The 7,743-nt window shown below is 44.3% G+C and overlaps 1 protein-coding gene and 1 pseudogene across 3 annotated transcripts in view; both read right to left on the minus strand.

Annotated features, from left to right (window-relative positions):
• Positions 1 to 7,737, minus strand: part of Ttll11 (tubulin tyrosine ligase like 11) — a 240,698-nt gene extending 232,961 nt beyond the window's left edge. For all 3 annotated transcript variants that reach the window (XM_033759047.1, XM_010602956.1, XM_010602955.1), the window contains exon 1: positions 7,609 to 7,737. The gene's annotated coding sequence lies outside the window, so the exon portion shown is untranslated. The remainder of the gene's footprint in view (positions 1 to 7,608) is intronic.
• LOC104847543 overlaps positions 1 to 7,743 on the minus strand; it is a 9,912-nt pseudogene that overhangs the window by 1,891 nt on the left and 278 nt on the right.

The raw sequence follows: 7,743 nt of genomic DNA on the forward strand, positions 1-7,743 counted from the left end.
ATTTCGCTCTCGTCTAATTTGGGAACAGACATCTTGACATAACAAGACTTGGGCTGACCCCTAGATCCTCTGCTGAGGACCCCTTAACTGCTGCCACTTTAAATTTTGTTATGACTTAATCCTCAGAATAATCTTAGCAGACAGTTAATTCCCATCCCTTTCTCTGTTTGTTTGTTTTCAGTTCTGGGATCAAAACCAGGGCTTTGCTAGGCATGAGGAAGCTGGATCCCACATCCACTATGTGAAAGAGCCCAAGACTCAGATGCACATCTGACTATACTGTTTCCAGGTGCTTGGAGAAGGCTGAAAGTAAGAAGCAAATGGATCTGCTCAGGAAATTCACATCTTCCCCATTCCACGCACCACAACCTAAATTCTGCCTTGTGAAGTCCCCACCGTATTTGCTTTGTGAACCCAAAGTCAGGACATGGATGTCACTCTAACAGCCTAAAGGAGGACATGAGCTTCCAAAGATAACGTATTTAAGTGATACACGAAAGCATCAGATAGGCACCAGGTCCAATCAGACTCATGAAACTTTAAAAGTTTAACTGATTTTAAAAGAAAAAAAAAACTTTAGCCAGGGATTTAGCTCAGTGGTTCGGTGGCCTGCCTTGCAAGCTCAAGGACCCAAGTTCAATTCCCGGTACCAAAAAAAAAAAAGAAAGTTAAAAAGCTTTAAATTGGCGTTATTTAAAAATGTTTAATCCTAGGCCACACTGAGTTGACATTTACCCCAAATGTAACTGTTCTTGATCCTACAGCCATCTTTGTGTGTTTTGTTTTCTGCTGTGGGGCTGGGGATGCACCTCGGTGGTAAAACACTTTCCTAGTATGCCCAAAGTTCTGGGTTCAATCCCCCGCACTGCCAAAAACCAGCAAAACAAAAATGAAGGCATGTTACCTGCTGTATAGTGTCCATAATAGGCAAAAGTAGATCACAAAACACTTGTTAAGTGAGTCAAATAAACTGTTCCTATCTGTTCAGATTAATAAGTAATCTATATATGCAGATTCAAGTCTATAATAATTTTTTCTTCCAGCTTAAAAAAAACAGATCAAATAACCAATGTCTGTAACTACCCAATAAAAGGAAAAGAATTAACATTGAACACCAACAGTATGTCAAACACTGGGTGAAGGCAATGTACATACATCCTTCATATACCACAGGAAAATTCTGCAAGGGGTAGTATCCCGCCCATTGTTACAGCTGAAGAAACTGAGGCTCAGAGAGATCCCGTATTCAGTTCACCATCAGTCTAGTCACACAGTGCTTAGAGGCAAGCATTTTAACCCCCCTTGGCTTGATTTCAAAGCCCACACTAAGGACATGATCCCTCCCTTTTAGAGCAGGCTCTTAAAAACGGTCAATTACTTTTACAATATGTTCTTTTCAAGGAATAGATTGTAAAGAAAAATAAAATGTATGTGTGAATTTTTGCATTCAACTACAGCTGATACAAAACCAGTATCTAAGTTGTTACCAAAATTGAGGCACAATACAGGGTGTTTTTCAACATGGAAAATAGCCCTAGTAATTACCACACCTGCTAAAAAAAAATTAATTTGCAGTGTAGACCTTGAATATGAGCCCTGGAATTTACTGTCTTTTAAAGATCAGTTTAAGAAGTTAGTGCAGATTCATGAAGCTGTTATTCATATTGTTCAAATAATAGTGGTGGTGAATGTTGATTTTTATGTTATGACAAGTTTAGCCTGCAAAGGAAAAATGCTGGTGGATTAGACGTTAAAATAACGTCTACCAAAACAGAACATTTGATGGAGTAGGGTTTTTAAACTGTTCTTAGACATAATGCTCTTTTCAAAAAAACTGGGACATAAATTGCAATGACTATCATTGAAACTAGATGGAAAGGGAAAGTTAAACCCCCGACTTTTCATCTTATACTCTGCCTCCTTGCAGAAGGAATTTGAGGCAGTGACTCAAATCATGGGCTCGCATTCCAGGGGGGTAATGCAACTGGGCTTGTCAAATGGCACAGGAGTGGCTTCTGCGCAGCATCGAGACAGGACCTGGAGGACACAGGCACCAAATGCTCTCCCTGCCAGGCAGGATACATTTCAACATGTTTTATTTAAGTCCTATGTGCAATATTGCTGTGCTGGTTCTGAGTGAGTCCACTGTCACTTGAGAGCTGAGTTGGATGAGGAAGGGGAGGGCTAAGCAGCAGAGAATTATTATCATAAAATACACGTTAAATAGGGCTTTGAAACAAAACGGACTGCAGTCTGAACCCTGACTGTCATTTACCTACTGGGCCTGCTTCCGTTTCTTGAGATACCTGTGGGAGGGTAGAAGGATGATGAGGACGATGATGATCATGATGAAAGAATAACTCCTTGGAGCAGGGTTGGAGCAATGAAGATAGTGTAGGCAGTATACTGGCTAGAAGCATGGGTCCTAGACGGCTCTACCACTTGTCGTCTGTGTGGCCTTGGGCCAGTGCTGTACCGACCTCTTTCTAGCCTGTTTCCTCAACTATAAATAGGATCTGACTCAGAGGGCAGCCGTGAGGATGAAATAATTCAGAGTAAATGTTCAATACAACTTTGAATGAGCATAAATAGTACAATGTCTAGCACATATTAGCTTTTCTTTTCAGTACTGGGAATTGAACTCAGGGTGTTGGCACTGAGCTATGCCTCCAGCCTTTTGTTTTGCTCTTTATCTTGAGATAGAGTGCAAATTACTGAAATGACCAGGCTGGCCTTGAATTTGCAATCCTTCTGCCTCAGCCTCCCAGAGTGCTGGGATTATAGGTGTGTGCCTGACTCATACTAGATTTTTTATTTATTTATTTATTTATTTTTTTTTTTTTTTTGGTACCAGGGATCAAACTCAGGACCTTGCACTTGCCAGGCAGGTGGTGGAACCACTGAGCTAAATCCCCGGCCCTCACATCAGATTTTTAATAAAGAGTAGCTAATATTATACATTATAGTAAATGTGTATGTTCCAAAGAAAAGACGGATAAATAAGAAAACAACATGTGATTCGGAGTCTCTGAAACAAAAAGCGCACACTGGGACAGGGGCCTATGCAAAGCCATTAACAAAGGTCCCACCATCAAATTTTTCAGAGCCCTCTTTCATGTTGGCTCCTGTCCATGCACCACTGTGCACACATACACAGCCTCCATCTCCAAGGAGGGCAGCTCACAACAACAGTGGCATCTATTCTCTACGGTATCTTTTCTCTAAGGTTTTCTTTAACAAGGGTGGCAAGATTGCAAGAGAATTTGCAGGGGATGGAAAGAGAAACTCCCATAACTAGAAGAGGGCCACGCAGCTGCACAGATGAAGCCTTCATGGTGAACCAGGAACTGTCCCCTCTCCTACTGCAACTTTAGCAGTGACTTTGTACACATGACTTTGCTATTTGAGAATAACTTTATTCTTATCTTACAAGTTTACAAAACTACCATCTGTGAATTTTCCCTTTCAGAAACAAATTTCACACGGTAGATGCAGCTGAATTAGACCTTCCTAGAATGGCTATGACTGAAAACTAAACCGTCAGAGAGTTGGCGTGAGACAGAAGGAGACTGGGTAAGGAAAGCTGGGTCTATATATGGCAAGCAATCTGTGAGCAGACGCAGGCAGGAGTGCAAGCTTCTTGGCAATGGCCTTCAATGTGCTCTGTGACCTGGCCCCTCCTTCAGTTCTCTCCAACCTCTGCATGCTACCGAAGCTGCCAGCATCCCAATCCTGCTTTCCAGAACCTGCCCACACGCCCTACGTCGTTCCCTCTCCTTATGGAGTGCCTTTGCCCACTCTACTCCCAGACAAGACTGTAACTGTCTGTCTGCAGGTCTGTCCCTCTATCCTGGGAGCTCTTGGAGAGTAGAGTGCATTCTGCTCATATCTCCAGCTGCAGCCCCTCACCTACACTCTGCCAACACAGTCAGCAGGCAACAGTGAGAAGAGCACAGAAACAAAGACTGGTCCAATATGGATTCCCTGTTTCAAAGGCTGGCTCTCCCTTCGCTAGCTGGATGATCTCTACTTCAATGTCCTTATCTGTGAAATGGGCATAATAAGGCATTTTGCTGGGTTGTTGAGTGAATAAAAAATGAGTTGTCTATGTATAAAGTGCTTAAAAATAGCACCTGATTCAGAGTAAGAGTTCACAGTTGTGGTTTTCATGGTTGCTAAGTGTATGTGGAATAAAGAAAAGTGAAAGAAGGGAGATTAGATACCTAGTAGCTGAGCAAACTTCTGAATTAATGGGCTGGCTTATTACCCGCATTAAGTGGACCATGTTTTATAGCACCTCACTATGCACTCACAAAAGGAGATGCAGCTTGTCTCTGGTTAGCGTTCATGATTTTTTTTTTAACCTGGGCTACCCATCCACCTCTGTCAAAGCTAGTCCACCAGTACTGCCACACTCTGCAACAGTAGCACAGCATGACATGCAAGGGACACCGATGCTCAGTGCCTTTTGTCCCAGCCCCAAGTGGACGTTCTTGCTCCAAAAACATTAGTGTTGGAAATGAGAGATGATCTCACCATCACCCCCCAGAACACATGGGAAACTGAGGACTCAGTTGGCTCAGTACCTTTTGCCCCAGTCCCCAGGAGAAGTTCTTGCTCCAAGAACATCAGTGATAGAGCTTACAGATGATCTTGCCCAACATCACCTGAGGAAACTGAGGCCTAGAGAGATTGTGAGTTTACACTTTTTCAGTACTAGTTTCATATATATGTTACTTGTCGTGAAATCAACTCTGCAGAATGTTATAATAGAAAGGAGCTTTAAAGTTTCACTGGGTACTTTTCAAACCTCATATCCTAGAGCAGCAGGGTGACCCATGAGCTCTGTTGCTATTATTCCATCATGCACTTGATGAATACTGAGCACCTACAATGTGCTGGGCATAAGTCAGACACCAACCCCATCTTCTGGACTGTACAGATTAATTGGCAAAGTGGTGTTAAGTAAATAATAGCTCATCTAATAGTCTTACTGCTGAGAGTGAATTACGTTCCAATATGCGAGACTGGGCATCTCCAAACACACATGAATATGCTTTCGGAGAGGAGAGGGTGGCAGGCCCAGGCTGGAAGGGGCAGTCACAGGTTGGGCCCTGGAAACTGCCCATCCCACTGGGCTCGCCGGTACAAGGGTCTTATGTAGGCTAACACTGCCACTGCACAGCTGCAGCACCAGAAAGACACAGAACTAGCTCTACTCACCCTCGTTGTATGGATAAACAAAGTGAGCCGTGAAGTGTTTTGTTTAACTCTCTTGCCCAAAGTTGTACGGCTATAATTGGAAGACCCTTACACAGGTTGGAAGGCGCACACAGGCTCATTTCCGAGAAAAAGTCCAATTCCAAAGAGTGGCACATGACCTGACCCGTTTACTTCTGCAGCCTCATCTCTTATCGTTCTGCTCCCACTCTACATTCACTCCGGCCCAAATGACCTTCATGCAAAGCCCTGGATGTATCTCTGCTTTGCCCACACCACTCTCTCTACCACTGACCCAAAGACCTTGGCTCCTAAATAACTCCTCCCATTTTCAGCATGCGGGACTCAGCTGGAGTTTATCTCCTCCAAAACCCCTTCTGGAAGTGGCCTCCTCTGCCTCCCACAGCACCAACACCTTCACATATAAAAAGAGAAACACTTGTCACATAAAATGTATTCATCCATCCACAAATATTTATTGAGCAACTTCCATATGCCAAGCACTTTCAAGTACAGCAGTAAACAAAACAAAGCCCCTGCCCTCAAGGAGCTTACATTCTGGTGAGGGAAAGAGACAATAAACAAATAATACATAATATAATGTCAGGTAGAGTTCAGTGCTATTAAAAAAAATGAGTGACAGTAAGGGCTGGAGACTGGTGGAGCAACATCTTAGAAGACCTCTGTAGGGAGGTGGCATTTGATAAGGGATATGAAGACATGACAGAGGAATCACAGTGCAAATAACTGGATAACCAGTATTTCACAAGGAAGCAGCACTGGCCCTGTGATGACTGCAATGATTTCTTTCTGTTTTAGTCCAGGTGAACTACAAGGTCCTTGAGGGCAAGGGTTACGACTTAAGCATGATTTCCAGGGCCCAGCAGAGAACTTGGCACCGCCAAGTGGACATTTGCAAGTGAATGAAGGAATCTGGGCTGTGTTGGCTGAGCCTATCTGGCCTAATGAACAAGATTTAGCCCATCTCCTGTATCTTGTCTTCCATAGGGCTAAGAACAGATCTTCCTGGAGCCAATCTAGCTAGCCTGACTTTGTAGCCAGGTTTCTGTCCCTGGATTTTCTCTTCACTACAACTTTGCCACTGGCTAGCTTAGTTTTACCTTTCTGGCCTTATATCTTTGACATGGGCCTGAGACCTTGTCTAGAAACCCAGAAAGTCTAGAACTAAGAGCATGCCCTTGCTCCCCAGCCCTCAGCTGTCCCAGGCATTAAAGTCCTCCCCTAAATCTCACACCCCAAGGCTGAGGGCTCTGACACCTGTAATCAGATTTCCCCAACAGCTAATCTTTACCTATCTGGAAGTCTCCCCTGCCCAATTCTTGATTTCCCTCCAAACCAAATGACTCTTTCCTACTGGGACATTAACATCAGTCCTTTTGATGGCCACTCTCCGCAGGTTCCAGCTTCATAAAACCACTGTTTAACATCTTCCACAGCCAAGGCACAGGGTTGAGTCCTCAAGTTGCCTGGTGCAATCCCTGCTAATCTCAGCCAAACTTCTAGGTCTAGTCTCCAGAGCAGACTACCATAAAACGAGATATTGACACTCCCAAAAGTACATTAAACAGCCTTATATGCTACACAGACAAACAGCTTTATGCATTCAGTTCACTGCAACAAAACTTCTGGAAGTCACGAGCACTTCATCCCAGACCCCAAAAGGTTTAAAATGAGTTCAAGGATGAGTAACTCATCTCTTTATTTGCCCTGTCATCACCAATTGCTGACACCTGCTATATTTCAACCCCTGAATCATAAGACACAGTGCCCTGAGCTGACAATAACGATGAAGGTGGTGGTGGTGGAAAAGGAGATAGAGGAGGGTAGTATTTTTAAAAGTTATTTATTGACTATCTGTGCTATATAACAGTCAGCAGTAGGTTTTCAAACACTAACAAAGGGGTGAGTTAGGTGTTGTTGGCTTCACTTTCACGAAGGCTAATAGGCTAAAGAGAAAAGCAACTTACTCAAAGTTGTGCAGCTCAATAGTAGGGTGGAGTGAGACCCTTGGTCTGCCTATCTCCCAAGTACGAACTGTTAACCTACCCAAGAGTCACACAGTAAGTACAAAACAAATATAACTTAAATGAAGGGAAGGAGAGGGAATCCTGGCTCCAGGAACTCACATCTGGCAGAGAAGACAGACAGACATATAAAGCAGTGTCTACAAACTGTAGACTCTACATGAAAAGTCAGTGCTAATGGCCGAAAAACAGAAAGAGCTGTAGGGCAGTCAGAGGAGGCTAACTTGACCTGAAGGTGACTCTGGGGCTAGGCCTTGAAGGATGAGCAGTTTGCAGCAGCCCTGGACCGCCGACCTGGTCGTCCTGTCTACCCCCCTGTGCCCCGCGGCAGGCCGGGCCTCACCTCCTTCCACTTGAGCTGACGGATGCTGATCTTCAGGGCTTCCAAAGAGGTCCTGGCCTTGGAGCTGTCCACGGTGACCGGCCGCGGCTGGTTGGGACGGCGCCCGGTGCTCCGCGCGCAGCCTCGGCCTTTGCC

Source organism: Fukomys damarensis, unplaced genomic scaffold (assembly GCF_012274545.1).
Source record: "Fukomys damarensis isolate Sample0158 unplaced genomic scaffold, DMR_v1.0_HiC HiC_scaffold_36, whole genome shotgun sequence".
NCBI classification, from domain to species: Eukaryota; Metazoa; Chordata; class Mammalia; order Rodentia; family Bathyergidae; genus Fukomys; species Fukomys damarensis.